Raw genomic sequence first — 9,906 nt, forward strand, 5'->3', positions numbered from 1 at the left:
ACAGAGGTGAGACATCACCTATCCGGAACGTCTGGAAATCAGAAAATATAAGGTGCCTCTGTGTGTGAAATTTCAGGATCACGGTTTTTGTCACTTGTGGGTTTAGCTTGAAAATATAGCTCAATATTTTAATTTTGAATAAACCTTGACCTAATAAAGTCAATCTCCATCTCTGTGAGAAGCAGAGATTTATGATTTTCTTTTATAACTTGAAGCAAAGGTTGAACAAATTTTCATGGGCAGCCCCATTGTTGGATTAGTGCCCTCATTCAATCAGAGTGTGCAAAACACAAACCCTAGGCAGAGCTAAACTACAAAGCAGAGGAGATTTTCACAATGCTAAATGGAGTGAAAGCACCAAGGGAAAAATATCTGAAATCCTCTTATATGATTATTAAAACAAAAACACACACACACCCCCTTTGACTGGGGTGCCACAGGGAACTGGTAAGAGAACAGCCTGTTCTAGTTGGATGCTTTGTTTGATAGCAGATGGAAGCTGTAACAAAGCAAATATCCCAGGACTCCTGGTAGGTCTCTGTGGAGGAGCTGACCATGAGTACATTGGCCCCTTTCTCCTTCCATGGCTGATCCCAGCTACCTGGCAGCTCTTGTCACTACCCCTCTCTAATAACATGTTATCTCTTTTCTCCCTTCAGGTTATTAGGAAACCTCATGCTCATCTCTTCCTAACTCTCATGAGATTAATTTCTCAGCCTTTCCACCCAAATATATTTTGTCATCTACAATTGCACCCATGTCTGTGCTGTGGATTCCACTGGATTAGCATTCCCTCTTGAGCATCTTGCTTGCTTGCACTGGCCTTCTTTGCATACTCACTTTTAGCACTTCCAAGAGACAACAGTAGGGGCATTTTCACCAGAGTCTAGCTAGCATTATTACAGACTTTTAGAAACAGTTTTAAAAGACTTTAGGATTACAACCTTATTTTATGGCTTCTTTAGCAGCTGTTCAAAGGCACCTGATTTTCAGCAAAAATTGTAACATTAGTAACAGTAGCTTGCGCAGTGGGAGACTGGATTGCTGAAGTTGTATGAAGCTGTCTGAGAGCACATGGTGTGATGGGACTGCATAGTTTACATTTCAGGCTGTTCCCATTAATGTTACTCTCCTTTCCACTGTGCTGTATGGAACCTTACAGGTGAGGAATTACTTTAATTTTGTGTAAATTGCATCTAGTTTATGGGGCTGAGGCCAGTGATTATACACAGAAGATTACATATAATATACTGAAATAAACATGCATAAAATTGCACAAGAATATGAAATCCTAGGTGAAAGGACCTAAACTGAAAATAGAGAGAATGAAGCTGAATGGCAGAATGAATACCATTAGATTTGCCAAGCCAGGTTCATATGCATTCTCTTTCCCAAGAGGAAATTGATAGGTAGAAGAGAGAATTTAGCCTCCAGGCTTTAATCCCAAACTTATTAGGCAAATCATAAAGATTTGATAAGAAACATCTACCAGGTACTATGAATCTAATAATGAATCACCTTGATCTGCCACATACCTGCTGGTGGCTTGGAGCATGGTGGCAGTCTCTGAGTGTCTTTACTCCTCTGGATGTTTCCATGAGCATAGGGAAGCAGTGGTGGCTTTCTAGCAGGTGGAGTAGGTGGCAATTAATTAGGCTTGGCCTCTTGGATCTGCTGCCAGCATGCAAAAACCCCAGGCAATGAGTATGTTAGGTCTTACTGTGGATGAAGACTCCGTGGTGGTACCTGAGCCCATCCTGGTTGTGGAACCACTGGTAACACCATTAATGTGAGCCGAAGCTCTCTCCCTGGCTTAGCTGGGAGTAGGATTTCTCCTTTGGTGCAGCCTGGCGAGGAGGAGATCCTCACGGCTCTGCTGCCATAACTGGCACCTACAAGAAGGTGAGAGGCTGCCGCCTGAGCCCTGAGAAACTTGGTAGAAGAGCTGTAGGACTGTAGAGAGTCTCTTTGAGCATCCTAGGGTTTTGAGGGACGTGCTTTGATTTAAAAATATTTGAAGGATAAATACAAAAAAGGGGGGGGGGCACATAAACAACATATAAACAATATGGGGGCATAAAAAAGCTACAATAAGGGATGGTTGGGTGAACCTAAAGAAATTTCAAGCTGAACATGAGGAAAACCTTTCTTACCTTGATTTCTAACTATGCAACAGCATTTTTGATACTTAAAACTAGAATGTAACAAACAGTAAGAATGCAACTCAAGAGAAGCATTTGGCAGAGTTCAGTGAGTTAGACCTCTACCATTTCTAATATATTTTGACTGAGATGCTGCAAGAGAACATCCACAGAGCTCTGTGAAGCCTTATTCTTTGTCCTTTGCAGATATTAAATGCAAGATCAAAAAGAAATTAGATTCATTGTCTTAAATAGTATTACCCTTGTTTGTGCCTTTTTAAATGGGCTGCAGAACAGTTGCAGTTTTTTTAGAGAACTCAATTATTTTCTAAATCTCTACTGAAAGCAAAAGCCTCTCCTTTAATAATTTAGGTTTTGTTTTATTGAGTAGACAGTTTATAATCATAAACAGTTCTGCATTTAATAATAAACTTTGAAACTCAATGTGTAGGAATTGTTAAAATTTGTGTTTGTTGAATTAATTTATCCTTTTATCTAGAAAAAGTTTCCATTATTTTAGCAGCATGCATAATCCTTTTTTGATGTCAATAGATGTCTAACTTTAGAAGTCTAGAATGCAAAGGTTTGCACCTGAGTTACTCATCTTCTGTTCTTGTATAGTCAATAGGAAAAAGTAGGTACTTTGTGGTTTCCTCTGAGCTATTCTGGCTCCTTTCAGAGAAGAAATGCTCCAGAGATGCTACTGAGTGGGTGTCTACCACTGTGAGAGGAATGTTGAATGATTAGGTGACACATAAACACCTACATTTATGTAGATGAGTGCTGTACCAGCAGCTTGGCCATGAGGGATGCTATGAGGGCAAAAACAAGGCTGGGCTCAAAACTTGGAAAAGGCCTTGCAATTTCTCTGAACATTTGGGAATGTTCAGGGTTGGAACAAGACCCAGGAGCAGCTGTGGGAAATCAATTATCAGGATTCTGTAAGAAGAGGGGGGTTATTGTTATTGGCTTTGGTTGTGTGGGTTGGACATGTAGAAGAGGACATGAGATGACTGACACAGCCTGCTCCTCCCAGGGCTCAAGGCAGTAATCCTTCATGAAGCTCAAGCTGCTGCTGCTGCCTCAATTACTGTGAGATAAAGCTCTGTTCTTTGAGCTAATGGAATAATGCAATTAGGACAAGGCACTGCTCATAAACTCTTATCCTTTAAAGGGCTGGTTGATAATGAAAAAGAGACACCTGCCATGCCAGGTGTAGAACCTGCCTGACCAAGCCTTGTTCTGCTGGAGAGACACTATGTTGTACCTGCCCATGGCTCTGGAGTGGGAAGGACAGATCTGTAGACAGGAATTAGGGAAGAGGTGGGAGCAGAGGACAACTTTGTAAAGGTCACAGCTGTGAATAGTGTGGAAATGATAAGCAGGGATTAAGTTCACTGCCTCTTTTAAAAAAAACCAAACTACGGGACGCCAAATGAAGCTAGCAGGAGCCAGGCTAAAAGCAATAAATAGTAAAGTGGATTTTCATAGGATGGGTAATTGAGTGGTTAGACACTTTGCCTAAAAGGTGTGGTGACTGCTGAAAGTTCTTGTGGCTCAGGAGGAGACCAGACAAGTTCATGGAACTCTGTGAAGGGCTACTAATATAAAAGAAGCCACATCTAGCCAAGAAATCCCTGAAAAGGGCTGGAGACAGGGAGAATATTGGCAGAAGTACAACATGTTCTTACACTCTGATCTGGGCTACTGCTTAAGGAGTGAAGATACTGGGTTAGAGACACCTTAGTGCTGACTTGTGCAACCACTCTTAAGTGTTCTCTCCCCTCCAGAAAATTATTTAATCTTCTTTAAGTTGGTAGCTTTGTTTCCAGAGCAACTTTGCATGTTCTTCATAGCATAGAACCATGTTTTCTTTTCCTGTCATGTTATAATAGTGATTTGTTTTGCTGGCTTTACTTATATTTATTTTTAAAATGAGATATTCATCTCAGGGGAACAAAACTTATTAAAAAAACCCCTTATTCATGCCAAAGCACTTCTGGGAGATCTGTTTTTGTACTTTAGAAGATGCAAAAGTAAATTTAACTTGCTGAGGTCAGACTTTCATCTTGTTTTCCAAAATAAGCTACAAAGAGCTGTTTACATTATTGTTACAAAGCAATGTGTGCATCAACAGCCTTCAGCTTTCTGCCCTGCCTACTGGGACTCCTGTTGCTGTCTCCATGAGGAAAACAGGGTGGTAGAGTGTAGAGGTGGACATAGATTCATGGAAAGTGAGGGCTGATAGCATGGCTACAGCACACTGGCCAGGATGAAGGAAAAATCTGTCAAATCTGTATTATTGGTCTGTTTTCACAATGGGAAGAGCTGAGTTGGAAGATCTGGTTTTAATATTTCTAATATGGTGTGTAATTGTTGTTATGCAACTGTAATTGTAAAATCCCAGGCAATTGTCTCAAAATGAAACTGTTTCTGAATGTCCAGATTTGAACCCTTGTAACAGAGATGTTGGGTACTCACACAAAGCACTGCAGTCTGTGGGATGTCTGTTTTGGATGGGCAAATCCTCTACAAGGTGCAAAATTTACTGGCAAGTGAGATGCTTGAACTTCTGGTTGGGAATCTAAAAATCAGCATGTTCTCAGCAGTTTTGGTCTTTAGCAGAGTCATCCTCTGCTTCACAGACTCACTGAGAAATGGGTAATGATACCTTCTCAGCTCAGGATTATTGAGAATAAAAGCCAATATTCACAAAGTTTTTATAAATAAATGTCTAATACTGCACCTGGTGCAAAGACACCTAGGGCACTCTAAGGAGGGCTTGGGACTGTGCAGTGAATGTCTGTTTAGTGAGGTAATAAGCATTTGGTGCCTCAGGAATCCTGTGACAAGATCACCATATAGTTGTGCAATCTCAGTTCTCCTTGCATTTGTCTTTTGTCTGTGACAGTACAGTTACATTTTATTCACTCTGCCACCTTTCGGGAATGAAGGTTGTACAGGCATTTGAAAATGGCACCTTGAGAAAAGCACTATCCTTCTCGTGGGCATGGATACACAGAGGGCTTTTCTCAGTGAAGCCTTTAGGGATTTTAAATACCTCTTTTATGGGAGTGATGGTGCTCATGCTGTTGCAATGGAAAGATATTGATTTTAGCAGTAAGGAGAGCTGTGTAAATGCATAAGTAGTGTCAGTACACCCAACTCAGAAAGAAATAAACCACAAGAAGCCAAACCAAACCTATGCTTGTCATGAGTTAAAAGCTATCCTCAAGAATGCAATGAGCTTTTGTCCTTGGTGGCAGCAGGTAATAACACATCAGTGGTGACCGATACCTGGAGAAATTACTCCCTGCGTAAGGAAGGTTTCAGCAGAGCGTGTGCACTGAGCTGTTGTCACAACCTGCTGGCACTCCTCAGTGCTCACTCCCACAGGCAGTGTTACATTACTCAGTCTGGAAATCAGGCAAGGAAAAGTAAAGACCAACCTGCTGTCCTGGAAAGCAAATGTTTATTTTTCCTTTTCCTGGTGGAGAACAATTTCTGCCTGATCAGAAGTAGATGCCAAAACTAGCAGCAAATGTGTAGGGTGAGCTGATTAATCCTCAGAGTAAAATGCCTTTGGTGTGACAGCAGAAAGCCAGGATGAAAACTGAGGTTAGTCCCTGCAGTGCTGTGCTGGTGTGTGTTGCAGGAGCCTGCTCCCAGTACTGCTTCTTGTCCAGTATCCTCCCTGAGGAATGCAAACCTCCAGGTGATGAATGGTGAGACATTTATGCAGATTGAACTTCAGATCTCTATGTGTAAAGCTCCCTTTTTGTGTTATTTGCTCTTGCACATTATTTAGTTTGTGAGTACTGGGCCAATTAACTATAAATTCCTGAAAATAGCTTTTGAGAAGGTCTGGCTTGTCTTCTTGGCTGTCAAAAATAGACATGATTCATAGTTTTAAAGTCAGCTGAATGGATTACTGAAAGGATTAGAATTATTCCAAATTTTTGAAGATGAGTGAGAAAATTACCCCTTTTTTTCCAAATTGATTCTCTAGCAACAGCAGTTTGAATCAATATGATAAAAAGTTTCTATTCATCTTTATAGTTTTTGGACTGATGTTTTTCCTGATTTTGAAGTAGCAATCAGTGAAACTGTTGTGGATGCCATGTATAGTATAGACTCTACTTCATACTCTTTTCTCCACTATGAGGCTCATGGAAAGAGCATGGGCTTACCACCCAGAGATTTAACAGATGCTGTGATCAATCACCTCATGAGACCTGTGTGTATCCTGCAGAGCTCTTACTTTCTCACAGATTTTGTTATTCTTCATACAATGATATCAGACAAGTTGACATAACAAAAACAGGTTTAAAGCCAAGAAATAAGATTGCTCAGTTCATTGAACCGTTGCTTTAACTCCTCCTCACCACCCACCTGCTATTTTTTGCCTTATTTTCTTGTTTTGCTGCACAGCCACAGGCTGAGCTTCATGCTTAGTCCAAATAATTTTTAAAAACCCAAAAAACATGAGTTGGGCATTCCTAAAAAACCTCCCAAACCTACTTAAGCAGGATCCTAAAATCTCAGCAGGATTATCACTGAGCTATTGGGTTTTACTCTAGGCTGAAGTGATGCAATCTGGTGGAGGGACATTGGGCTTTCTGATCCATATCTTGCTGTCAGATGTATTTCTATCTGGAGTGCATCCTGCTCACTGACAGGGAAGCACACACTGCTCACTGGCACATGTCTGGCACCAGGAGCATCTGAGACTGACCCATCAGAGGCAATTGGGATTAGCAGAGTCTGATATTCCATTCTTTGAGAAAGGTGATGAATGTTGTCTGACTTTGTGCAAAGGAAAGTCAGCTGTATTCAAAGGCAAACCAAGATGTTCTCTGCGTTTTAAAAACAAAAGAACACAAAAAACAACCCCTGAAAGCACTACAGTGAGCAAACAAGAAAAACTTACAGCAGATAAGGTGTAGTAGGGCAACTCTCTTGTGGGAGATGAGACCTTTTGGATATAGTCACACAAACAAACAAATAAACCATAAAACCTGTCTGCAGTTAGGCAGTACAGGTTCAGTGATTACTCAAAAATATTTAGCTTTTGAATTCTCTCTCCTGGTGTCATTCTACTTATGCAACACTGAAGTCTCAGAAGTCATGAAAAGATCTTATATCAAATACAATTGGAAAGCAGAGGGTGCTGTAATTCACCTGCTGCCCCTGCAGTCATGCTCCACGAGACAGTCTGGAATTCCTCAGCAGAGACCCTGAAACTGCTGTTCAGCTCATCTGATGATCTTGATATGCTGCAAAGAATTATTCAAAATATTCAAATGTAAAGATTTGTGATTAGTTTGAAGGTAAGCACATTGTCAGCCAGATCATTTATTTTCACGTAATTTGTATCATTCTATCTCTAAACTGTAATTTTTTCCAGGTCTGCCACGCGCTGTATGTGGGTAACTAAGAGCTGTGGTGCACCAGTTGCTGTGTGCAGGGTACATCAAGGGAAGCTCGTTTTTGGAACTGGACTTCTCTGGGGGAGAGTCTTGAAGCTACGCTTGGTAGCTGAACTCTTCTGTTTAAATCCAAGGGCCACACAGTGTTGGGTAGTTGGTGCTGCCTGGCAGTAAGAGACAAAATGCCAGCAAGATGTTGATGCAGAGGGCAGCTGGCTATGGGCTTGAGTTCATCACAACCTGCTCTGATTGATGAATGCTAGCACAATTAATGATTTGGGTGTACGCTGGTACCTGGTGCACTCACACTTCAGAACGAGTAGTAAATATCCAGTGCACACCTCCTTTGCTCCAGATTATCTACAATTATAGGAATACATTCAATTGATATATAAAAGGTTCATATTATCTACAACTATAGGAATACCTTCAACTGATACAGAAAAGGTTCATATTTTTAAAACCCACCCACTTCTGTGTGGTGCTGCAACCCATGGATGAATAGTAGGAATCTTGTCCGTTGTGGTTTCATGACCCAGTCCTCCTGTGATTTCCAGCTGAGGTACTGAAATGACAGACAATGTAAAAGCAGTCAGAAAAAACAGTTCCTGACTGTCTCATGATCATCTATCTTTTCCCTATGCTAATCACTACTTTCACTAATCAACTTTTTATCAGTTACTCCAAGTTTTCCCTCTGGCTTCTTTTCGTAATCTCTTACTGAAATTTGAGAGTGAAAACTAAACTGTTTCTGTTGGCATCTCTGCTGTCAACTTTGTTTCAGGAGTCTAAAACTAGATGTGATCTTTGTCTTTTTGCCCCTCTTGAAGGTATACATGAACCATGTATCAATTAGTTTGGTGGATATGTACAAATTTCCTTCTTTTCTTTGTGCCTGAACTACCAAAATCTTTATCTGAGCACCCTGTCTTAAATGCTGTAACCTTCCTCCCCTCAGGATGGAGTTATGTCTGACTGCTAAGCTAGTCTTACATCACTTCAGCACCAAAATGGGGAGGGTTTTGTCCTGCCTGCTCCCACCCTGATTCCTTCCCCTTCCTTGACCCATTCTGCCACCTGCCAGACCCTGGGTTCAGCCTGACAGAAAGCTCTCTACTGCTTGTTCCTGTACTAGTCTTCTGCCTGTTTAGTGAGTTGAATATTCTAATCATGGGGTCCAAAAAGCGCCAGAGCCAAGGGAAAGCAAGGAGCAGCAGCAAGGAATGAGTTTGGGGCAAACTGGAAGAATGTTTTCAGACTGAGGATTATAGCCAGCTAGAACTCTGCTGTTGAGCTTTACTTTCAACCTTCACTGACTGATGGAGCCCTTCCACAGTCCTCATGGTGTGTAGTTTCTAAGTTTGTCTCCTTTCTTGTCACTTTGGGCACATTCCTTCATATTGTTTCTTTCTCATTTCAGCACACAAAATTTAAGCTTCTTGTCTTCACCTCAAATGCCTTCAGAGTTCTGCTCCTCTCTGTTATCTTCTCCTATCATAACCCATAACCTTCATTTTACCAATGGTACTTTCATTTTCCACCCACTTGCCTTTTTTTTTAGCTATGGAGGTGTATATGTCTATATATGCACACATTTGTTTCATATTTGCCTATATACACAAAGATCCCTTCCCCAGTTCATCAGCAAGATAAAAACTCTTTCCTCAAAATATGCATCTTTGTATGAAAATAATTAATAACAATAATGTAGGACAAATGAAAGAAGCTACTGTTTATGGTTTAGGTAGGTAAGGAGAGTAATGCTTATTTAGTTTAAATACTCAGTCACTCTCCTCAGATCTCTTTTATCTCTAAGAGTCAATTTTGTGCAACAGGGATTGTGTATTGCATGTATTTTTTGGGCCCATTACACAGTAGGGACCTGACCCTGATGCTTGTACCCAAGCAGAAATATTTCATAACATCAAATATAAGTGAAGGAAGTCAAATAAAATGACATCCGTCTTCAGTGCTTGAAAACAGAAAATCACCAAAAGTGTTTTTTGAAGTTTGGCTTTTCTGAAAAATTATTTTGCATTTTATTACCTTTTTTTTTTTTGCCTAACCTAGGCAGCAGCAGCCTGTGCTGGCAGCAGTGGAGGCGTTCCCATCAGACAAGTTTTCAAAATAGAACTGCCACAGGAATTCCAGCTGTCATCCTACTCACGATGTGGCCTTTGTTGGCGATGCTCCGGAGAGTACCTTTAGCTTCTCATTTCAGGACAGGTGGTGGTTGTCAAAGAAACCCCTCACTGATGCATTGTTTCATTACTTGTTATATAAAATACATTTTTTCAGTGTGTATCACAGATCAAAGCATGGGTGGTTGATAATAA

Source organism: Coloeus monedula (assembly GCF_965178545.1).
Source record: "Coloeus monedula genome assembly, chromosome: 1".
Taxonomy (NCBI): Eukaryota; Metazoa; Chordata; class Aves; order Passeriformes; family Corvidae; genus Coloeus; species Coloeus monedula.